Source organism: Macaca nemestrina, chromosome 10 (genome assembly GCF_043159975.1).
Source record: "Macaca nemestrina isolate mMacNem1 chromosome 10, mMacNem.hap1, whole genome shotgun sequence".
NCBI classification, from domain to species: domain Eukaryota; kingdom Metazoa; phylum Chordata; class Mammalia; order Primates; family Cercopithecidae; genus Macaca; species Macaca nemestrina.
Window position 1 is genome coordinate 88,769,279 of NC_092134.1, and position 26,067 is coordinate 88,795,345.

The 26,067-nt window shown below is 37.1% G+C and overlaps 1 protein-coding gene and 1 pseudogene across 4 annotated transcripts in view; one reads left to right on the top strand and one right to left on the bottom strand.

Annotated features, from left to right (window-relative positions):
- Positions 1-26,067, top strand: part of LOC105470100 (neural EGFL like 2) — a 435,684-nt gene that overhangs the window by 70,576 nt on the left and 339,041 nt on the right. The window lies entirely within an intron of this gene.
- Positions 9,019-10,188, bottom strand: LOC105470099 (heterogeneous nuclear ribonucleoprotein A3-like; annotated as a pseudogene).

The following is a 26,067-nucleotide window of genomic DNA, read 5'->3' on the forward strand; positions in this document are numbered from 1 at the left end:
CCTTCTCATATAGGGGCAGAAAACTTAGCTGAATTGTACCCTGTGGTTATGTGGAAATCAAAACTTGTAAATGATGAACTTAGATTTTAGCTAAGGTGATTTCTAAGCAACAAAAGTGTTGAAGGTGCACTCTGGCTTTTTCTTGATGTTTGTAGTAACGTGAGAGGAGAGAGAGAGATTTAAGGAATAATTGTTAAGCAAAACATATTCATAACTTGATATTTGAGAAATGATCAACCTATTCAGATTCCAAAACATGTTAAAATAGGATATTCACTGTCAGGAATACCTGGTCTGAAAAGAAAGCCAAGGATGTGACTAGAAAATATTTTGCTAGTGCCTCAGAAATATCAAAAGGTCAGAGTATTCAGTTACATTGAGGGCTCTTTGAAGAATATATGACTCACAGATCCCCTCAACCATTTCAGCAGAGGTCACAAATAGGGATGGAATTATCCAAGAAATATCTATGGAGGAGCCTTTTTTGTTTAACGGAGTGAATCTCCATGACGTACATGGGAGATCTGCAAGGTTCTTAAGAGTATTATGCCAGTAAAATTGTTGCTGGTGTGGCCTGAAAGAATCAGTGAGAGAATAAAGTGAAAGAAGGTGTTGGATCCCCAAAATTCTACAAGCAAAAAACAGTCTAACTTGGCTGTAAACATCTTTCTATGAAGCTATCTTTCATGAAAAAAGAAGTTTAATTCAAAGGGCAGAACTCAGAGCCCAGAGCATGGAGCTGACTCCAGAGGGTGGAGCCAATAATTACAGAAGCTTATTTCTAGACCTTGAAACCAAGTGGTGTTTGCCTGACTGGATTTTAAAATTGCTTGGTTATGGCAACTGTTTTTTTTGTTTCTTTCTTCCATTTTCTCCCTTTTTGAATGAGAATATTTAGAACTATCACCTTTATCTGCCTTACCATTGTATTTTTGGGAGCAGATAGCATGTTTCAAGGTGTGCCTCAGAATGGATTATATGCAATGCCTTTCTTATACCTGTTTTAGATGTTTTGGATGGTGAGTTTTGAGACTTTTGTTTTTGTTTTATGTTTTTATTACTTCACATTTAATTATTTTTAAATTGACAAAATTGTATACATTTATTGTGTACAACACAATGTTTTGAAATATGCATTGTGGAATGGCTAAATTGAGCTAATTAACATATTCATCACCTCATGTAGTTATAATTTTTTGTGGTGAGAACACTTAAAATCTGTTTGAAATTTTAAAGAATACAACGTATTATTATTATAGTCATTATGTTGTACCATAGACCTCTTGAACATATTGTGTCATCTAATTGAATTTTGGTATCCTTTGGTTAACATCTCCCCAACAACTACCTCCCATCCCGAGGACCTAGTAACCACTATTCTACTTTCTGCTCCTATAAGTTCAGCTTTTTAAGATCCCACATATAAGTGAGATCATGTGGTATTTTCTTTCTGTGACAGGTTTACTTCACTTTACATAATGTCTTCCAGGTTGATCCATGTTGTCTCAAATAACAGGATTTTCTTCTTTGAGGTGGAATAGTATTCCATTGTGTGTGTGTGTGTATATATATATATATATATACACAAACACAAAAACACATACATACCAGATTTTCTTTATGCATTCATTTGCATTCTTATGTTTTTTGCAGCATATTCATAATGGCCAAGATGTGAGATCAACCTAATTAATGGTCACCAATGGATGAATGAATAAAGAAAAATGTCATTGGGATTTCAGTAAGGGTTGCAGTAAATCTGTAGATCATTTTGGATAGTGTGGACATTTTAACAATATTAATTCTTTGAATCCATGACCAAAGGATATCTTTTCATTTATTTGTATCTCCTTCATTTCCTTCATCAGTGTTTTATAGTTTCAGTGTACAGATCTTTCACCTTCCTGATTAAATTTATATGTAAGTATTTTATTTTTTTCATAGCCATTGTAAATGAGATTGTTTTCATGATTTCTTTTTCAGGTAGTTCTTTTTTTTTTCTTTTCTTTTTTTTTTTTTTTAAGATGGAGTCTCACTCTTTCACCTAGGCTGGAGTGCAGTGGTGCAATCTAGGCTCACTGCAACCTCTGCCTCCTGGGTTCAAATTATTCTCCTGCATCAGCCTCCCAAGTAGCTGGGATTACAGGCACCTGTCACCACACCTGGCTAATTTTTGTATTTTTAGTAGAGACAGGGTTTCGCCATATTGGCCAGGCCAGTCTCGATCTCCTCACCTCGAGTGATCCAACCGCCTCAGGCTCAGAAAATGCTCGGATTACAGTTGTGAGCCACCGCACCTGACCAGTTTATTGTTAATATATAGAAACACTACTTTTTGTTTGTATATTGATTTTGTATCTTGAAACTATACTGAAATCATTTATTAGTTCTGACAATTTTTTGGTGGCATCTTCAGGATTTTCTAGATATAAGATGATGTCAAATGCAAACAGGGATAAATTAAGTGGCAAGATTGGGCATCCTTGTCTTTTTCCTTATTTTAGAGGAAAAGCCTTCAACTTTTTACTGTTGAGTATAATGTTAGCTGTAGTTTTGTTATATCTGAGCTTTATTGTGTCGAGATACATTTCTTCTATACATTTATTGAGAGTTTTTATCATGAAATGATGTTAAATTTTGTCAAACGTTTTTCTGCAAATATTGAAATGATCATGTGGATTTTGTCCTTTATTCTTTTAATTTGGTGTATTACATTTATAGATTTGTGTATGTTGAGTCATTCTTGCATGCTTGGGATAAATCCTACTTGATCATGGTGAATGATACTTTTAATGTGCTGTTGAGTTTGGTTTGCCAGTATTTTGTTGAGGATTATTGCATCTCTGTTCATCAGCAATATTGGCCTGTAATTTTCTTGTAGTATCCTTGTTTGGCTTTGGTGTCATAGTAATGCTGGCCTTAGAAGATAAATTTGGAATTTATTCTCTCTTCTTCATTTTTTTTTGGAAGAGTTTGAGAAGGATTGGTATTAGTTATTTAAATAGAGTTTAGCAGTGAAACCATCAGACCTTGGACTTTTCTTTGATGAAGGACTCTTTATTATTGATTCAATTTCCTTACAAGTTATTTGTCTGTTCAGATTTTTCATTTTTTTCATGATTTAGTCTTGGTAGGTTGTGTGTGTCTAGGAATGTATTAAGTTTTGGTATGTTGTGTCAGTTCTTATTTGTTTCAAGATGTCTTCTAATTTCCCTAATTTCCCCTTCCTTTATAATTTCCCTTTTAATTTCTTTTTTGACCAATTGGTTGTTCATGAGCATGTTAACTTTTATATATTAGCAAATTTTGTAGAATTCTTCTGTTATTGATTTCTAGTTCCATACCTATGTTAATCTCTTCTGGCTACTACAACGAAGTATCTTAGATTGGGTAATTTTTTTATTTCTCACAATTCTGGAGGGTAAGAAGTCCAAGATCAAGGTGCCAGCAGATTTGGTGTCTGGTGATGGCCATTCCTCATAGATTGCACCTTCTTTGTGTCTTCACATGGTGGGAGGGATGAATGCTGTATCCTCACATGGCAGAAGGGCAAGAGGCTCTAGGGTGCTTCCTTCAATCTCTTTCATGAGAGCATTAATCTCATTCATGAAAGTGGATCACTCATGACTTTCCAAAAGGCCCCACCTCTTAATAATATCACATTATGTATTAGGTTCCAACATTTGAATCTCGGAAGGGCATATACACTTAAACCATGGCAATACCATTGTGGTTAGGAAAGGTACATGATATGGTTTCATTATTTTTAAATTTGTTAAAACTTTTTTAATGTTCTAACATATGATGTATCCTGGAGTGTGTTCCATGTGCGCTAGAGAAAGAATGACTATGCTGCTGCTATTGGATGAAATATTCTTTATATGTCTGTTAGATCCATTTGATCTAAAGTGTAGTTTAAATTAAATGTTTCCTTATTGATTTTCTGTCTGGATGATCTGTTCATTGCTGAAAGTAGAGTATTAAAGTTCCCTATTGCTATTGTATTGTATTGCATTCTATCTGTTCTTTTAGATATGTTAATATTTGCTTTATATATTTAGGTGCACTGATGTAAAGTGCATTTATATTTACAATTGCTATATCATCTTGATAAGTTTATCTCTCTATCATTGTATAAAGTACTTTGTCTCATTTTACAGTTTTTGTCTTAAAGTCTATTTTATTTGATGTAAGCATAGCTATCTTGTTCTATTTTGTTTCCATTTTCATGGAATTTATTTTTTATCCCTTCACTTTCAGTTTTCATGTGTTGTTAAAAGTGAAGTGAGTCTCTTATAGGCAGCATGTATCTGGGGCTTGCTTTTTATTTTTAAAATACATTCGGCCACTTTATGTCTTTTGGTAGCAGGATTTAATCCATTTGCTTTCAAGGTAATTATTGATAGGTAAGAACTTACTACAGGCATTATGTTAATTGTTTTATGGTAGTTTTGGACATCATTCATTCCTTTCCTCCTCTCTTGTTGTCTTCCTTTGTGCTTAGGTGATTTCCTCTGCTGGTATGCTTTGATTCCTTTCCTTTCATCTTTTATGTATCTATTATAGATTTTTTCTTTGTAGTTACCACAAGGCTTACATAAAACATTTTGTAGTTATAATAGGCTATATTAAGCTGATAACAATTTAACTTTGATCTCATAAGAAAAACTCTATACATTTACTGCAACTCCCTGCCTACATTTTATTTTATTTTTTAAGGCACAGTTTGCATCTTTTTATATCATGTATTCCTTCACAAGTTATTGTAGCTTTTATTATTTTTAAATAGTTTTTACTTTTAACCTTCATACTAAAGAGATAAGTGATTTACACACTACCATTATAGTATTAGAGTATTCTAAATTTGACTTTATACTTCATTTTACCCATGAGTTTTACATTTCAGATGTTTTCTTGTTACTAATTAGCATCCTTTTCTTTCAGCTTGAAGAACTCCCTTTAGCATTTCTTGTAAGACAGGTCTGGTGATGATGAACTCCCTTAGCTTTTGTTTGTTTGGTAAAGTCTTTATCTCTCCTTCATTTTTGAAGGGAGTGTTTGCCAGGTTCAATATTTTTTGTTGGCAGTTTCTTTTTTTTTTTTTTTTTTTTATTACTTCTATACTTTTGATATCACCCGACTCTCTCCTGGTCTGTAAGACTTCTGTTGAGAAAACTTCTGTTAGCTTTATTGGAACTCCTTTATATGTGATTTGGCTCTTTTACTAGTTTTAGGATTTTTTTCGTCTTTGATTTTTGACAGTTTGATTATAATATGTCACGATATAGTCTTATTTGGATTGAATCTGGCTGAAGACCATTCACCTTTCTGTATCTGAATATCTTTCTCCAGATTTGAAATGTTTTCTGCTACTATTTCTTTAAAGAATCTGGAAACCATCATTCTTAGCAAACTAACACAGGAACAGAAAACCAAACACCACATGTTCTCACTCATAAGTGGGAGTTGAACAATGAGAACACATGGACACGGGGAGGGGAACATCACACACTGGGGCCTGTTGGGGGATGGAGGGCTATGGGAGGGATAGCATTAGGATAAATACCTAATGTAGATGACAGGTTGATGGGTACAGCAAGCCACCATGGCACGTGTATACCTGTGTAACAAACCTGCACATTCTGCGCATAGATCCCAGAACTTAAAGTATGTATGTGTGTGTGTGTGTGTGTGTATGCTTTTTCACTTGTCTCTTTCTTCCTCCTTCTTAACCTCCTGATGCCATCCCATAAATCCTGTAAGCTTTCTTCTTTCCATTTCCTTCTTTTTTCTTTTCTGACTGTATATTTTCAAATAACCTGTCTTTGAGTTCACAGATCCTTTCTTCCAATTGATCATTCTGTTGGTATTACTGTCCATTGCACTTATTTTGTGCACTGTTTTTTTTTTTGGCTGAATAATTTGTGTTTTTTCTAAATATAATTTTAAATTTTCCATTAATCCCTTTTCTGTTTAGAAAAAAAGTGCAGCTCACTTCCAGCACTCATTTAATTTTACATAAACATGCTTTTTGAGGCTGAAGGAAATCTGACTGATTTGCAATGTGAAAATAAAATATAAAAACTGTTTTTGGAGTTATTTCTAAACAGAACTAACATCAGAATTATTTGAATCACCAGAATAATCAATTTTGGAAAAATCAGATTCATCAGATTAGTCTTTGGCCAACAACTCTTCAAAAACAATGTTAACATCTGCATAGGAATGCTACATTTTCTAGGATTTCACATTTTAACAATTGAGAATTACTATATTTTTAAATGGAAATACCACTATTAAAAACAGAATGCTATAAATAGAATGATGTCTTTTGTTTCTAAAGCCTATATACTGGAACAATGTAAAAATAATAATAAAAGCAAGATATTTCATGGCAAAGTTAACCCAGAGTAAACACTGCAGCCGCAAGCGCTGCTGGTGAGTATTCATGGGGCAAATGGGAAAAGAGTTAAACTTCTAATTTTGATCTATTACTGTTTTCCTGATTTTTTTGAATTATTTATATGTACTTTCTTAAGGTTTTCTGAGCTTCATTAAAACAATTGTTTTGGATGCTTTGTCATGAAGTTTGTATGTTTTCATTTCTTTGGGGTCAGCTATTGGGAGATTATTGTGCACTTTTGGTGGTGTTATATCTCCTTGGTTTTTTTATGTTTCTTGTTGCTTCTGTTAAAATCAGTGCATTTGAAGAAGTAGGGACTTATGCTAGTCTTTGCAGACTGGCTTTGTCTGGGAAAGCTCTTCACCAGTCAGCCAGTTCATAGATTCTAGGAAGGCTGTCTGGCATGGTCGGTGGGAAGACTTATTGCTGGAGGGCTGTCCTGGTGTCTGGGTTAGCAGTTTGGCGGGCCTGTTGCCTGGACTCACTGATTGGGTCTGTGGAGCTAGCCTGGAGCCATAGTCCATGGTCACTGCCCTGCTGATGGAATGGGCATCCTTAGACCCAGCTTTAGCCTGGCCCCTATGGATAGAGGCTGCCAGCCTGGTACTAGGTTAGGTCTGAAGCCTAGGAAAGTGAAGCCCAGCTCAGCTCTGGGGGTGGTCCAGAGCCCGTGGCTGCTGCAGCTGCTTGTTTCTGGAATGGGTCTGGAGCCTGGATCTGTGGGGCCCAATCTAATGTTGAGCTTGTTTCAGAGCCTGAGGCTACTGGGGATGGGCTGACAGTGGGGCAGCCCAAAGACCAAGTCTGATTGGCCGGCCTGGAGCTTGAGGCTGTGGGATCCGGTTTGGCACTCGAATGGGTTTGGAGGCTCAATATGTGGGTTCCAGCCTAGAGTCTGTGGCTGGAGTCATGCCTAGTGTTGGGTTTTACTGAATCAGGCCTATTTTTGGAGTCTGAAACAAAGTCAAGTGCTCATTTTTATTTCCTTTCCCCAAGATTATTGCTTTCCATGCTATGCTGCCCAACACTGGGGAAAGGTGAGATGGGTAATGTAAAATTGTCCTTAGTGCTCTCTTCAATATGCCTTTTCTTATTTCTCTGCCACATCCAGGTGCTGCAATCTCTCACCTGGTTTTCTTAGCTTTTGTATGGTATTGTTGTGTTGATAGTTGTTCTAATTGATGTTTCTATCAGGGGGTTGAGGGCTGGAAAGTCTTATTTCACCATCGTTCTAATGTGTGGTTCTTGGGACTTCTGAACTGATTAAGATTTAGATGGACCTTTGAGTTGATACTTCAGTGGGCTGGAAATTTGGGGGACTTTTGCATGTACAATGGATGTGAATCTTTGGGAGTAAAGAGAAAGACTGGTAGGCTGATTGATAGTCAGCTGTCCACAAACTAATCCCCAGAACCAGTGAATATATTGTCACATGGCAAGGGGAGATTAGATTTGCAAAAGAAATTAAGGTTGTTAATCGGCTGACTTGAAAATAAGGAGATTATTGTGGATTATCTAGCTGGGCCCAATGTAATCACAAGGGGCCTTTTAATTGTGGGAGAGGGAGGTAGTTGAGTATGTGTCAGTGTGATGCAATGTGAGACTTGACTGGCCATCTCTGGCTTTGAAGTTGGAAGGTGGCCACGAGTCAAGAAATGTGGACATTCTCTAGAAGCTGTAAAATGCAAGAAAACAAGTTTTCTCTTAGAGCCTCCAGAAGGAACATAGCCCTACTGACACCTTGATGTTTGCTTAGGAAGACCCATTTTGAACTTCTGATCTCTAGAACTGCAAGATAAATTTGTTAATTTAGCCACTGAGTTTGTAGTGATTTGTTAAAGCAGAAATAGAAAACAAATATATATCTTGAACATTAGCAGTCATTTATTTTATAACCAAATTAAACTTTTTTTTTTGAAATTTTGAGACTTTTTTCATTTGAAGGTAATCTTAATGCTATTAAATTCACAAATGCTAATTTAAATACCCAATCCTATTTATCTAGAATACACATTGCAAACACACAAATTATCTATTCTCTCCACATGTCAGCACCCATTCATATCATGGTTTGGAAATGAGGAGACTAGATTCCCCTTAAACTGCAAGTCAGCAGGTGTTTCTTTACAGTTAACTTTAGCAAAATTCATACAAAATAGTAATTAACAATGATCTTCTTTACTTGTTAACTCACAAGGAAACACCTTCAAAACTGCATTTTGTTAAAGTTTCTGTACTGAAATGTAGAAAAACTGAACTACACAAATATTGAAAAGTTAAAAATTCCGTAATTTTTTATTCCTGGTACCACTACCACAATTTACAGGGCAATATACCTGATGTAATGAAAAGAAAAAGAAAAAGACAAAGCTACAACAGATAAAAGACCTCAGGAATGTACATCTAATTGACACTACATTGCATTAATCAATAGCTGCACTTTTTGCAAACTGTGGCTATGACAGTCCTGAACAAGAAGGGTTATCTGTTGAAGCTACAGTAACTTTTCTGACTATGGATCATCATTCCTTCTGTGGCAGATTTTTACAGTTCCTCTAATGCATTTGGGAAGACTGTCTCAGAATAACCTGCAGCTTTCCTGACAACTCCTCACTCTCCTGCTAAGAACTGTAGCCCTTTTCTGCTGTTTTTAGAACCTTCTGCTACCATATCCACCACTTCCACCACCAGATCCATAACCACCACCATAGGGACTGCCCAAGCTTCTTCCACCAAAACTGCCCCCTTTCATGGTCCATAATTTGATTGCTGTTGTTCACTATAATTTCCAAAATCATTATAGTTCCCACCACCACCATAGTTACCACCGCCAAAATTTCCTACTTCATTGTAACCATCATATCCTCCACCACCGCCACCATATCCACCACCTTGGTTTCCATTTCCTGGTCCACCACCACCATAGCCCCCTCCACTACTGTAACCAGGGCCACCGCCATAGTTGCCACCATCACCTCCAAATCCATTATATCCACCATCACCTCCTCCATAACTACCTCTGCTGCCACCACCTCCACCACCATAGCCTCTTCTTCCACCAGAGTTTCCACCACGGCCAAAATTACCTCCACCACCTCCAAAGTTTCCTCGCGACCCATAAAATTGCCAGATCCACCTCCACGACCTCTCTATGATCCAGCAGACTGCATCTCTTGTTTAGAAAAGGCCTTTTTCACTTCACAATTATGCCCATTAATAGTGTGGTATTTCTGAACAATTTTATCAACTGTATCATGATCATAAAAAGTTACAAAAGCAAATTCTCTCTTTTTTCCACTCTGCCTGTCTTCCATAACTTCTGTGGTTTCAATCTTGCCATACTTTTCAAAGTAGTCTCTCAAATTATATTCTTCTGTATCTTCTTTAATACCACCAACAAAAATTTTCTTCACTGTTAGATGGGCACCAGGCTTTACAGCATCCTCTCTAGAAACAGCTCTCTTTGGTTCCACTACACGCCCATCAACCTTGTGTGGTCGAGCACACATTGCTGCATCCACCTCTTCAACACAAGAATAAGTCACAAAACCAAAGCCCCTGGAACGTTTTGTTTGGCAGTCTCTCATTACCACACAATCTGTGAGTGTGCCCCATTTCTCAAAATGTTCTCTTAAACTATCATCTGTAGTTTCAAAGCTCAGACCACCAATAAACAGTTTTCTCAACTGCTTTGGTTCCTTTGGATCATGGCCCTCCTCCCCGTGGCGGCGACGGCGACGGCTGGAATCGGGCTGGGTGCGACCGGGTGGCGGTTTTACCTCCATTTTGAGACTGGACTCGCCTCTTCCAACTCGAGTTCAGTATCCCAAATTAAACTTTCTTTTCAGTTCTCATTTAACTATGCAACAGAATGTGTTTATGGGGTGGTTTGCAACTTGATGTTGACAGTTACCATGTCATATTAGTCATTTGGGATGTACAATAGATTTTTTTACATGTCAATTCAGTCTTTATGGTAAATGCTGAGTATTTAAGGGATTCTCCCCAACATTTATGAACTAATTCTGAGAACAAATAGAGTAAAATCAAGTGTTGAGTTTTTTTATTGTAATCTTTTTTCAAAAATACACCCTTTCTCCTCAAAATGTTAATCTGGATGTGGAGGGGAAAAGTCAGAAAGCATTAATATTTTGAAGATAGAAGGGACAGCACTTAGCATGCTATTTGGCACTCAGCAAGTGTGGTAGCTATAATTATTGACAGGGTCAAACATAACTAGAGGACCCCTCTGAAAAGTGCCAGGGATATCGAAGGAACACTGACTTGATTTTGGAAGAGCTGGAGCAATCTTGACAGGCTCTGGCAAGTGAACAGCTTTCAATGTCATCGCTGAATTCACCTTGGGTAACAACTGAAGTGAGGACTTTCTTCCTTTGGCTTTGTTCGACCTCTCGTTGGCTTATTCTCTTCATGTTGGTTCTAGATCCCATTCTTGTAGGCATCTATTCTTTCTCTTATTCTAGATTATCTGTCTATAATTCAATAACTACCAAGGTACTAACTGACAACTGAGGCATTAGACAACAAGGTTTTATGGTGTGATATGTCTCCTGTTTATTTTTATTTTTATTTTTTGAGATGGAGTCTCACTCTGTTACTCAGGCTGGAGTGCAATGGTACAATCTCAGCTCACTGCAACCTCCACCTCCCGGGTTCAAGCGATTCTCCCGCCTCAGCCTTCCGAGTAGCTGGGATTACAGGCACCTGCCATTATGCACAGCTAATTTTTGTATTTTTGTGGAGATGGGGTTTCACCATGTTGGGTAGGCTGGTCTTGAGCTCCTGACCTCAGGCCATCCGCCTGCCTCGGCCTTCTGAAGTACTGGGATTATAGGCGTGAACCATCGCACCCAGCCTTCCTGTTGATTTTAATTCAATTCCATTTAACAAATATTTATTGCACTGCTTCTATTTTAAGGATGGGGATCACAGTATAATAGGGAAAGGAAAATGTCTATATAAATTATTACAGGAAAATATGAACCAAAATTTTATTGTGAATCATGAAAAAGAAACTTTGGGACTTTATCTTGAAGAATGATTAGAAAACTAGGAAAATTGTGTCCTAGTCTATATATGACAAATTGTAGGTAATCATTTAACCAGAAGCTAATTCTAAGAAGAAACAGAGTAAAATCAAGTATTGAGTGTTTTGTTGTTGTTTGTGTTTGCAAAAATATCTGAGGACTCTCTCTTAATCCTTGAATGTGAAGTCATTCTATTTTGAAGTACTTATTCTAGTTAAATTTTAATTTTAATTTAAAAAATTTATTCACCTGCAACAGATAATCATAACTTAGGGCCTTTTTGTGTCATTTGAACATTTGTCTTACATTGCTTTTATCGACTTCATGAAATTTCTCATCTTTTGCTAGATTTCGGTTTCTGATTGACATTGCCTGGATAGACATTAGTCTTAGGTGGAAACATTTTCTAAGCAAACAGCTTATTGCTGAATACTTTTGTTGTGGTGACTTTTGTTTCACCATATAAACTTATATTAAGTACTCGGATATTCATCCTTGTACTTAAAAAGGATTAGTGAAGGAGCTGTTGGGGAAGAAAAAAGTGTAGCATAGCTTCCCCTTCTCTCATGTGGCCATTTGTCAGGAACTGGGCACTGGGCACATATTCCCTGAACTGTTTTTGATGACGCCTCCGCTAATAGTCTTCATTCTTGGGAAAGGGTGAGTAACCCAGGCAACCATGTGTCTCTCCCTACAAAGGAAATATACGGAAAGAAGACGGAAAATCACTGCTCTGAAAGGTCATACTGTATTCCAGACAAAGGGAAAGAATGATGGAGGTAATTCTGAGTTCATATTGATGTGCAGTAGCATTTAGGAGCACGGCTTGGGAGCTAGACATCTTCATCTCCAGTCTTGGCTCCTTTACTAGTTGTATGAACTTGATCTTGTTACTTATTTCTGCCTCAATTGGCATAATAATAGTACTACTACTTAGGGTTGATGTGTGCATCATAGGAACAAAACTATGCCTGACATTTACTAAACATTCACTAAATGTTAATTATTATTTTTATTTTGGAATTAACTTATCAGAAGATCATGCTCTCTTGGACTTTTTAGAGGCTTCCAGGTGGAAATGCTAGATTTTGTGTAGGAGCTAAAGTATGATGACTTTCATGTGCTAAAGGGAGGACAGGTGAAGGTCATCTGGGCTGGGGGAGAAACTGCCCCTAAAGCATATTCTGTTCTACCTTTGCTGTTTTTAGTTCTTAATGGGCAGTAAAGGATATACGGATTTGGGTAGAAGTGGGTGAGGACAAATGGCAGATTAGGAGAGGAAGGAATTTAATCTGCCTTGTTGTACCAATGTATTAGAAGTTGGGGAGCATCGAGAAAACCAGTAAAGGAAGATTCAGAGCATAGCTCCTCTCTACAGCAACCCCAACATAATTACTTTTCAAGCACAATTAAAGCATAGGTTTTGAGTTCTATATTGTGGGGATAAGTTTTAGAAGTTCTGAAAAACAAATGACACAATTGTTTCACCTGGCTCTGTCTGGATAACATTGGTGTTCCTTGATATTGATTTGATCTGTTGGTGGGAGCTGGTGGTGGAGGATAAGATTTCAGGGAACCTTGAGTAGTGTTTCAGGGGCCAGTGGAATGTCCACAGATCTCCTGTGAGCCCTTTGTGAAGTGGGTTTATTTTTCCCTACATTTTCTGTTACTTCTTTGGTGTTGTTTTTTGATTATCATTCTTGCATTACTGCTTATTTCTACAATCTAAAGTCCTCGTGCTGATTTTGATTCCAGTAGCACCTATAACTGTAGTCTTTAAATGATTATGTCTTTTAATGAGAATATAGGTTCTCTAGGGAAAATATCATTTCCCTCTATTTCTCTTGGTCACCAGCAGCTCTGTGCTGGCCTTCTTCTTTGCTGTTCTTCCTGGTTCCTTTTCCTGATGAACTCTTACATACCATTCAGGTAAGTTGTCACTTTGGCTACAAATTCTTCTTTTGGTGGAATTATTGTTTGTTACTTTTTCTGTGCTCTCTTAGTATCCTCTGACACAATACCCACCACACTGTATTATAATTTTTGTGTGTGTGAAGTAATCTGATTACTTCTCCTTTCCTCCCTGTACCTCTTTGGTCCAAGCTACCACCCTCTCTCACCTGGATTACTCCACTAGCCTTCTAAGTAGTCTACCTGCTTACACTCTTGCTTGTCTGCAGTCTGTCCTTCACATAGTTGCCAGAGTGATCCTTTTAAAAATATAATACATATCATGTCACTACTTTGCTTCAAGCCTTCAGGGGTTCTTCATTTCACTCAAAATAAAGACAGAGTTCTTATTATGCCCTATCAAGTCTTACATGCACACTCCCACTCCCACCCTATTACTTTTCTGACCTCATCTGCTTCTCTCTTTCTTGCTTGTTTGGCTTTAACTCCACTGGCATCCTTGCTTCTCAAGCAGGCCAGGCAGGTACTCTCCTGTTGCAGGGTTTTGGCACTGGTTGTCCACTGTGCCCTGGAATGCTCTTCCCCCAGACAGCTGCATGTTTTCCGCCTTACTTCCTTCAAACGTTTTTCTCAAATAAGTTTTTAATGAGGCCTCTAATGATCACAGAGTAAAATTTCAACTTGCCTTTTACCTCCCAAATATTCTTGATACCCCTTACTCTGATCTGTTAGTTTCCCTAACATTTATTATTTACCATACTGTATAATTCATTTACTTATCATTTGAATTGTTTATTGTTTGTCTCTGCTGCTAAAAAGTAAGCTGCATGAGGGCAGGGATTTTTGAATGCTTAATTTACTGATATGAATCCCAAATGTCTAGCATAGAAGAGGAAGGAATTTAATCTGCCTTGTTTTACCAATGTTTTAGAAGTCGGGGAGCATCTCTATATCTTTGTTAGATTAATATGCCTTGGGGCTTGAGTCTCTGCATTGTTTCTTCTTATAGCCTCCTGGCCTACCATGGTTGCACATATAATGTGCTTAGTAAACCCTTGCTAAGTGAATACTTGTGGCACTGAATTGAGCCCATTTGTTTTTGACAAATATGATTATTTTGGTGACTTTATGTTTTGTATTTATGTAACTTTAATGAAAGCTGAAGAGCTCTTTCTAAAAATCAAACTACCTGCTTTCTTCTCTAGTCATAAGGAAAGGTAAGAGGGTGGAGAGGCATGGAAAAAATGGTAGTTCTGTTTAACTTTGAATAACTCCAAATTATCCTGAGAGGGTCCTTCTCCAGCCTATGATGAAGTGTGCCGCAGAGGAAATAACAGCATTTTGAAGAACCTGGACATCCTGAATGCTTCTTGATGATGAGAGTTTAAATTTTTAGTTTGAAGTATTGCAAATTCAACGTTTAGCAGAGACACTCATATTCATATGAGAGTCCTGAGAAACATTTCCAAGGCAGATAAAGATTAAGTTGGATTATTTATGCTATGGTACTTCTCCATTATTGCAAATAAGCCACACAAACTGGAGTGCATCCAGAGTACAGCAACCAGGGAGTTGAAAGGTTTGGAAACTTTGCCAGATGAGGAATGATTGAAAGACCTTAGAATTTTTAGCCTGTAGAATAAAATACAGTGCCAATGTGACAATTTCTCTTAAGATTTTGGAAGGATAGTCGTGTATAGAAGGACTTAGATTGATTTTGTGTTGTTCTAGAGCAGTAATTCCCAAATGTCAGCTTGATGATCAGTAGTTTATTGAATGCCTTGTTAAAAAGATTCCCTGGCCCTCCTTAACTTACTGAATCTAAATTTCTGAGGATGAATCCCAGGAATCTGTATTTTTAAGAAGTTTCCTGTGATTCTGATGTTTAGCCAAGTTTGTAAACCATTGTCTCAAACTGAGCTCTCCAATACAGTAGCCACTAACCGCCCATTGCTATTGAATAGTTGAAATATGCTTAATACAAATTGAGGAGTGATGTAAGTATAGAAATACATACTAGGTTCTGAAGACTTAGTATAAAATATAAAATCTCATTTTTATGTTGATTATATGTTGGAATAATATTTTGGATAGTGGGTTAAAGAAATACATTATTCAAATTAAAATCGCTTGTTTCTTTTTACTTTTTTAAGGTGGCTACTAGAAATGTAAAATTACTTATGTGACTCATCTTTACGGCTCTTATACTTCTATTGGACAACACTGGTATAGAGGGCAAAACTACGTCTATAAAAAAAGTTGGGAAGAGTCATTTTAAGATAAGTGCTTTCAACAAAGTTCCAAAATTTAAGTAGCTTTCTTTTGTTGTTGTTTTTTGGAATAGCTATCCTTCTATCTGTCCATCTATCCAGTCATCCATCCATCCATCCATCCATCCATCCATCCATCCATCCATCCGTCCATCCAATAGACATGTCTCTAATAATACTTAAGTGGAGATTAGATGACTGTATTTTAGCAAAAATGTTTCAATGGTGTGTAGATGGGAGTTATATTAAATGATTTCTGAAGTCACTTGCATTTGGCCAGAAGTAAATTTCCTCCTCCCTTTTAGTTAACTTTTCTTTTTCTTGTAACCTCTGATGTCCATAACATCCTCTTTTTCATCTCTCTGACAATCTTTAACAGTATCTTCAAAACAGTTCCCTTCCAAAGAGCATCTTGGATTGTTCTAATGCTTTCTTTGCTACTGAGAGATATCCTGCCCTTTACTACCATGCTGTGCATTGTGCATGTTTTATAAATATGTATTCTTAATGGTAGTGATCCACTTTATTTCTTCCATACACTGGTATTTTAGTGTTTAATCTATTTGCTTGTCTATTTAAATTGAGAATCCCCTAGGCAAGCACTATGTCTAATTCTATGGTTGTACAGTCTAACACATTGTACTGATGGACCATTAAATGGACCAGAAAAAATGCCAAATAGATTAAGTATTTCAGAGCAGAATGTAACCTATATTTTTAGAACTTATTTAAATTTCCGGTGGTAATTGGTAGCTGAATATCTTTACTATGAATTGTGTTTGTTGACATATACTTGTAACTGAGCAGAGTTTTTCCTAGAGACTGATGGATTGCTAAAAAAGGCATATAAAAATGTTTCCTTTAGGCTACCAATGAGATGCAATGCTCCTAGTAACTGAATGTTGAACCTGGATGTGTCCTGAGAGCCTGTTGACTTTGGAGGAGGACGTGTCCTTCACTGATGTATTCTTCTCACATTTCATCAGATTGCTAATTATACTATAAATATAGATTTATTTAAAGTATATGAGTACTCCAGAGAGGCAACTTATTTTATGACACTGTCATCCATATGTTTGTTCTTCCTTCTGAGACTGATTTTCAAAAGTTCTGTTGTAATGTAAGTATTAGTGTTATTGCTTTTGTTAATACTTTCTGTTCCCTGATGTTCAGAGTGAATTTTTATGTAGGATACCTAATAGATCATTTAACTCAACCAACTCAGGAAAGCACTGTGACTCTAGGCTTTATGTTTTTGCCTTTTAAATGAAGACAGAGATTTTTCACTCTGGGAGAAGAAATATTGTATCCCAAATAAAGGGGAGAAATGTTTAAAATGTCTCAAAGGAGGAATTTTCAGTCCAAATTTGAGTCTAAATAATTCAGACTTGGGTTTGCCTAGAATCTTAATACACTAATGTTTCACTATTGTTCTGAAGGAAAATGCATAGAAACAACTCTACCAATTTCCTTAAACTTAAAATCCAAAGGTCAGAAATTGGACTTTTAAAATTCCTAATTCAAATCTGGATTGTCTTCATTGAAATCTTTCTGAAGTTTATTATTAATTTCTATGATAAACAGTAATCCTGAAGATACAGGACACTTTTAAGTTATACATCTTTATAAGGCCATTATGTTATGGGTTGAAATGAAGACATATTTGAAGTTGAAATGCAGTGGATATAAGAACTTGATTGGATAAGAACTTGATTTGGAGCATGGGAATTCACAAGAAATGAGGCCTCTGAAGGGAAAGAAGAGAACACAGAGTAAAAGTATATTTATTGCCACTCACCTTGAAGACACTAAGCCTCTGATGTAGAGGTCAATTTTTTAAAAGTTGCTACAAAAATTTCATTATTCTTATCATAGGTGCCTCTCTACAACAAAGCATCTCATAGTACATTTTCATCCCTTTGCTGCTCTGGGTTCAATTTTTAATAATTGGGTTGCATTTCCAGGAAAATTGTGCAATTTAAATTGTTCTTTGATAACATACTTTCAAATTAGAACACGTTTCAAAGACTAATGGGAAAAAATGAGCATTCACTCTGAATCATTGACCAGGCAGGAAACTGTCGAGTGGGTAGAACCCACCTATTTAATGGATGATTACTTATTGTTATTTTGGTCAGCAAATTAGTAAAGTCAGAGGGTGAAGTTGGGAAAATGCCAGTTAGCTTGTGGAAAATTGCAGGCTTATTTCTAAAACTTTTTGGGACTGATGTTAATTACACAGGCATCTGACAAGCAAAAATTGGGTTTTAAGTGAACATTATCTTAGCTGCCTCATGAAGAAAGGAGAGAGAATGTTTAAACTGTTCCCATTTGAGTGTAACAAAGGTTTTCTCTCAGGGGAAAAACACAGAATAGAGGTGCAAATGCTGAACTACCTCATTTTAGACTTTCTAGAGTTATATAGCAACATGACAAATATGTGCTACTGGAAAATATTGTAGGAAAGGATTAATTTTCTTTTCCACACTGTCTTGATAGAAGGAGTCGGTAAGGAAAATCTAATTTGTTAACTTTTTTTTCCAGCAGTGTATGTTGAGATATGAATCTGTAAAAATACATTCTTCAGATAATTAAATTGAGATACGGAATCTCAGGCAACAGGCTCAAGAAAAAGAGTAAATCAAATCCACTGTTGATATTGACAGTGAATGCATTTTAGTGGATTAAATGGACAGAACTCATTCAAAATAAATCTATAAAAATACAAGAGGGAACAATGGAAAGTGCAAAATAAATGTGATTTTTGTGTTCATTTTGCAGAGATACTCGCTTTTAATTAGAGAAGGTAGAACCAAATGTACTTAAAAATAAAAGATCAAATGGTTTTGAAGGGCAAAATCTGTTCTTATGGCATTGTAGGTTTTGAGCAAGAACAAGGTATGGCATAAGACTCCACAAAACAGATTCAGCTGTCAGTATGTGACGCATGAAAAGACCTGGGCACTGCTGGCTCTGGAACTTGGTCTCGCTGGTGCAGATTGTTGCCAACCTTGGAAACTGAAATAGGCCATTTCGCACATGGCACATCATCCCTCTGTAGGAGGAATGGGGTTTATAAATGTTAGTTGGCTACTATTCCCTCCTCCAGATAGACTGGTGAAGCACTTTTTGCATTTTCATTTTGAAAGCACTCTTATGTTTAGAGCTGTGGTTTAATTCTATCTTTAGCTATAGCTGTAAATTTAAAAAATTACTGGGAGAAAGTAAAAATGACAGAAAGTCATAAGCAAGATGCTAAAAAGGCTTGAAACAAGATCATACTTGAGTTCATCTATATCATTCTATTTTTTATTTGTGCATATTTTGTTTGGCACGCAATCATAAACAAAGAGTCCAAATTTCGGCTGGTCTGAGGTTTTAGTACATTTAATGTTTCATTTTTCTGAAAAGAAATGCATAGAAATGACTTTGTTAAATTCTGTAGCAAATTCTTCCTGAAGTTTAACCATTAATATTTATTTATAGATATGAATTCATTACTCCGCTTGATTTATGGTAGAGGGGTGGTAGTGGGTGGGTGAGTTTGGAAGACTAACCCAAGCAGATGTCATTACGGTTTCCAGTATAGTAGTGTGTTGACCAGATGGATTCAGGTGTTTCTATTATAAAGCAATAACTATTTAGAGTTCTCTTGTTGATTCTTTGAACAAAAAGGTAAATGTTGAATTACTTGTTTGATATAAAATATATAGCACTCTAGCCTAGTTTCATTCATAGTTATTTAGGTATATACATATAATATAGATATTTTAAGTATCAGGTGTGTAAGAGAATCTTGGACTCCCACATCTTCCTAATTAGTCCCAAGAGCAAAATTTGTCTATTTCTTCTAATTCTTTCACCCGGATCCACCACTCTCCTCCTAAATTGCACTTTATGCTTCCTGATATCTTTGGCTGTTCTCTTTAACATTGACATCTATGTTATCACTGTTTTCAAGGGTGTATGCAGTCCCTTTGGGAGCAGGTTCCATTTAATGGTATTGCAAGGGCTTTCATGGTATTGCCTATTTGTTCAAATTATTTGTTTTGTTGCTGGGTTTTTATTTTTATCTGTGTTTCAGTTTGGCATATTTTGCAATGACTTTGAAGTGCTTTAGTTTCATAAACTTACTTTATGCAGTGAGCCCTACATAACTGTTTTAGCATATATTTCTGATGTTAACTTTTTACATAAAAAGAATTACTGTTTTGCATCGATGCCTTCTTTGATAAATGAAGGATAAACTCTAATTGACTGTAATTTTCAAAAATTATAACCATTTAAAAATAACAACTTGTTAACAAACCGCTAATATAGTTTTAGAGCAAATAAAAATATTTTTTAAATGGCTCTTCTGATTCTTTTAAAAGAAAAATTACCAATAAGTGAATGGAATAGACATCCTTGTCACTCTGTCTCTAACACTATCTCATTTTCACAGAGACTTCCTTTTCTACTTAATTCATTTTTGTATTGTTGGAATTTTTTATAAATTTGCATTACCTGTATAATTAATTATGAAAAAATAATAATTAAAAAAACTCTTTTTGGGTGCCTGTAGTCCCAGCTATTCAGGAGGCTGAGGCAGGAGAATGGCCTGAACCTGGGAGGCGGAGCTTGCAGTGAGTGGAGATTGTGCCACTGCACTCCGGCCTGGGGGACAGAGCGAGACTCGTCTCAAACAAACAAACAAACAAACAAACAAACAAAGAAACAAAAAAACCCAAAAATCTCTTTTAGGACTACTAAATTAGAAGTTCTGTCCCTCAAAATTATCACTGTCCCTATGAAGTTATACCTGTCTACTCTGTATTCATAGCTACTTCCATTGAGGTATAATTAACATGCAATTAAATGGACAAATCTTGAGTGCTTAGTTTGATGAGTTTTCATAATTGTATACAATCAGATAACCGCTACCCAAAACAAGATTTAGTGCATTACCATTCCCAGGGAAAGTTCCATGTGCCCCTTTGTAGTCAGTTGCCACCTCTCCCCAACAATTAATCTCTGGTTTTTCATAAAATAGACTAGTTTTGCTATACTTAGATTTTATACAAGTGGAATCAAGCAATATGCTTTTGTGCCTGACTTTTTTCACTTAAGGTAATGTCTTCAAATTTATTTATGTTGTATGTATCAGTAATGCATTCTCTTTTGTTGCTGAGTATTATTTCACTGTATGAATATACCACAATTTGATGATCAGTTTTCCTGCAATAAACACCTGGGTTTTTTTTCTAGTCTTTGGCTATTGAATAAAGCTGCCATAAATATTCTCTAAAAGTTTCCTTTGGACATTTACTTTTATTCCTTTTGGATAAATGTCTGTGAGAAGAATTTTGGGGTTGAAGTATATTTAACTTTTTAAGAAACTTCCAAACAGTTCACCAAAATGATTGTATCATTTTGTACTGTTCAATACTCCTATATAAATGTATGTGAGTTCTCAGTGTTTCTTGCAGTCTTTTTGATTTGATCCATTTTCATGGGTATGAAGAGATATTTCATTTTGGACTTAATTTGTATTTTCCTGATATCTCATGAGGTATTATTCACTGATCATTATATGTTTTCTATTTGTGAAGTGTCCGTTTAGTTGTTCTGAAAATGAGATTTGCATCTTTTTATTTTTGGTTTGTAGGACTTTTTCATTTATTATGAATGCATGTCCTTTGTTAGGTATTTATTTTGTGGATATTTTCTCCCAGTTTGTGGCTTGTCTATTTTCTTCATGGATTTCTTTGATGAGAAGGAATATTTATTTTTAATGGAGTTCAAGTTATCATTATTTTTTGTTTTGTGGTGTGAATATTTTGTGTCTTGTTCAAGAAATCCTACATACATCTAATTTTAAAAAACTTTTAAAAATTTGTGAGTTCCTGTTTCCCAATGTGTAAATTCAACAGAAAGAAACAGACCTAAATAATCTTAAAATGTTAAAGTAGCCTGTCACAACATCGTTTTGCTTACATGGGCCAGGCAAGTAACGTAAATGAGTTCACTGAACCAGATATGAGATTATGAGGGGTAGTGAGGTCAGTGGGTGAGTGGGAAGTACAGGCGTCACTTAGAGCTATTCAAATTCAAATTTACATGTCTGTAGATGGGTGGGACACTTGGGAGTTACTGGCTTTGGCCTTTGCCTTAAATAATTGTAACATATTTTTAATAAGTGATTTTTTTGGTCCAGTGACCAAAAAAGCATAAGCTTAAAGCATAAGCTCTTTTTAGATGGGAAGTAGTGATCAGTCTATTGATTAAAAAGCCCAGTTTCTCAGCCTGCCCCCCACTTTTTTTATATAAAGTGATGACAGTTCATGAGGAGAGAGGTATGGTTTTTGTGACCTCATAACTAAAAGAAAGACTTGAGATCTTTGGGAGGAGTATTCTCTGGTTTCTCTCCAGGCGGGATGGGGGTGGGGAAGAAGAGGGTCTTGTCCTGTGTTCCTCTCTCTGCTGCTCTGGGGGTTGATATTCTTTGCCCACCTGTTGCTGTGTGTTCTGCTGGCACTTGTAGCTCAAGTCTATGATTGCTGTCACTTGTTCACTGGATTTTTGTTAGCTCAATCAGAGCCCAGTGGCATCTCCTGGCTGACTGCCTTATCTTGGCTCCCATTGGTGCTATAGACCCTAGGGGGTCTGGTGCTAACTCATATTTGAGCTTAGCCTGGGAGGTTGGTCCCTCTGCATCGCTTTCTTTCCCCCCGCCCCCCCCCCCTTTTTTTGGAGATGGAGTCTCGCTCTGTGGCCCAGGCTGGAGTGCAGTGGCGCAATCTCGTCTCACTGCAAGCTCCGCCTCCCGGGTTCACGCCCTTCTTCTGCCTCAGCCTCCTGAGTAGCTGGGACTGGGCGCCCGCCACCACGCCCTGCTAATTTTTTTTTTTTTTTTTTTTGGTAAAGACGGGGTTTCACCGTCTTAGCCAGGATGGTCTTAATCTCCCGACGTCGGGATCTGCCCGCCTTGGCCTCCCAAAGTGCTGGGATTACAGGCGTGAGCCACCGCGCCCTGCCTGCATGGCTTTCTATAAAGCCATCTCACCACTTCTCCAGTGTCCTTTCTGGCAAGGTCCCCAGCCAAACATTGGGACAGGTAAATTTCAGGACATCCCCTCTCCTTAGCCTTAACACTGCTACACTTCAGTGTTTACTTTCAGTGTTTGCTATGCCCTAAATTTATACAGTGCAGTCCCTACAGCCGTCTGCTTTTTTTTTTTTTTTTTTTTTTTTTGAGACAGACTGTCACTCTGTCGCCAGACTGGATGCAGTGGTGTAATCTTGGCTCACTACAACCTCTGCCTCCCAGGTTCAAGCGATTCTCGAACCTCAGCCTCCCGAGTACCGGGGATGACAGGCATGCACCACCACACCCAGCTAATTTTTGCGTTTTTAGTAGAGATAGGGTTTTGCCATGTTGGCCAGGCTGGTCTTGAACTTCTGGCCTCAAGTGATCCACCTACCGCCTTCTCCCAAAGTTCTCCACTCTCTTTGACACTTATTTAATACAACTCCCTCTCTGCAGGCCAAAACCCCAAGAGAGGAAAAAAAACCAATCTCTTCTCTTTGCTTATTTTCTTCATAACACTTTCCAGTCTTGCATGGAGTGGGTTAATTTTTTTTTTTTTTTTTAAACTTCACGCTTCTCTTTTCTGCTCCCTTGGTGTCATTGTGGAAGGAATACAAGGCTCCCGCCTCCCACCATTTCTTCTGTACTGAGCCAAAATCTTTCAGGCAGAAGACTGCTTAGGCTAGCTAAGGTGAATGCATTTAGAAAGGCACATTAATAATTTATAAAATATTATCCCTGTTACACATAAGAAAATAGAAATAATCTCACTGTGTTAAATCTACTGTATTAGTCTCAGCCGTAAATAGTAAAGGGATATAGTAAATATATCCCTAATATAGTAAATTAGTCTCAGCAGTAAATAGTAAAAGGATATATGATTCTAATACTTAAGGAATGTACACCTTGGTTTCGAAGTTAGGATTAATAGAAGTAAAGCACACATTTAAGACAGGCAATAATCTAATGCCCTTATTTCATGAGAATAGGGTTCAAATATCCTACTTTTAATCCTGTTTGCTTCCTTACTGCACTGGTGAGGTTGGCATGTGGTGAATTGCTGCTCTGCCTATGGTAATAATGAGTCCCTTGCCCATTACTGTGGTCCTTTTTCTATCCTGGCCTGTCAGCCTTGGAGCTACTGGAAGCATAGAATGTTATGTAATACTCTGAGTTCTGGTATCAGGCATTGTATAGTATGGGAGAAAACTTTGCCAGGCATTAATCAGCTGCTCTCTGTAACATTCCCTCAAGATATTCTGAGCTTGAAAAGCCACTTTTTTCAGAAGTCCTGTGGCTGACACTGGCTTCGGAACATTATTGTTTATGAAATCTCAGAATGCCACAGTATATGGATGGGTTGTTTTTAATTTTGGAAGGTTGTATAACTTAAAAAAAACACAAATAACATTTGTATGTATCATGCATAGAGAGCTCAAATGGAGATTGAAAGATCGTTTGGATAACTTAAAAAATTGGCAAGTACAAATATGTACACTTGCATAACCATGTATGCTATTGGCATGGGAAAAAAACTAGAAAAAATATGTTTTAGGATTTATTTTGAATTGATCATCTTAATGGGTTCAATTGCTTACAATGAAATATCATAATACTTTTGCATATTGTCTGAAAGGGGAGAATTTGGAAGAAAAATTGGAATTTTTTCACCTGGAACCTGAGCTGCTCCACTACTGCAGCAACTTAAAATGCAATAGGGTGCAGTAGCATCAATATTGACATGACAAATGATAATGCTTCCAGAGGAGCCGTGCTGATCAATATTGCTAGTGATCCATAAATGGAGGACTCTTTTAGCAGGATTTGATATGATTAGACCACAGTGGCACTAAAGAAGCCATTCCCATCTGCAGAGTCAAGAATCTTCATAAAAACAGAGCATCCATGTTGTTGCTGACACCATAGACTGTCTGGCAATGCTGGAATTTTTCCTTATTGCAAATGCATCATTAACTATGATGGCTCCAAAGAAACTTTTATGGTCTTTGGGGGTCAATAATCTCTAAATATATACTTGCATAGTGAACCACAGATGCTATGTGAACATTTTTACAGACATCTGGCCTATAAGTTGTCTTTTAAATGGCCTTAAACCATGTGCATGGCCAAGTCAGTAACTTCAAGGGATGTACTCCAATCATTAGTCCATATGGTTATTAGTGCTCCTGGTGTAAATGTTCCAAGTCCATTTTTATTATATTAGCATTTTCATAAGTCCAGAATGAGCAGTGCCTTAGTGTGGAGTGCAGGCCATTTTCTAATCTAAAGTCTTGAATTTTGAAAGCCTTCAGGATTAAACTTTTGACATGAATAGTGACCAGGCAGTCAAATAAAATGTACACCTTGGCTCAAAGACTTTCCCTGAAAGTGGAGGCAAATTGAGTTTTGCTGCTTCAGGCTCTTTAGGATGACTCTTATGGGACCTGAGACTAGATATAATAATAAAACTCAGGCCGGGCGCGGTGGCTCAAGCCTGTAATCCCAGCACTTTGGGAGGCCGAGACGGGCGGATCATGAGATCAGGAGATCGAGACCATCCTGGCTAACACAGTGAAACCCCATCTCTACTAAAAAATACAAAAACCTAGCCGAGCAAAGTGGCGGATGCCTATAGTCCCAGCTACTTGGGAGGCTGAGGCAGGAGAATGGCGTGAACCCGAGAGGAGGAGCTTGCAGTGAGCTGAGATCCGGCCACTGCACTCCAGCCTGGGTGACAGAGCAAGACTCCGTCTCAAAAAAAAAAAAATAATAATAATAAAACTCATTGACCTCTGGTTTTTGCCTTAGTACTATGTGTGTGTATGTGCGTGTGTTTATGAAAAATCTCTGGTTCACAAAGTTCTAAATCTTAACTGTTAGCTTTGGGTCATTTTCTTCACTTCAGAATACTTAGTTTCCATTGAATTTGAAATGAAGATTTTTACATTAGGACTGCCTTTTACCCCAGCTTCTGCGTAATCAGAGCTGTCCAACCCAATAGTGTCATGGAAACGTCCAATCCAATATGGTAGCCACTAACCCTATGTGGCTGTTGAGCACTTGAAATGTGGCTAATGAGAATGAAGAACTGAATTTTAAATTTTAATTTTGATACTTTAGCCTTTATGTGACTTGTGGATTGATCTAGCCACTGTATGCTATGCACTATACTGTACTGTGTTGAACAGCGCAGTTCTAAATGCTGTTCACCACTCCTGTCCCCTTCCATGTGCTTGGTGAACTTTAAGTCAGGAATTATAATACTTGATTAGCAAAGGATATACTCAGTTAATGGGCACATCTATGATGGGGAAAGTCTTGTTTGACATGCATAACAATATAATAGGAAGGCCAGAGTTTCTAGGA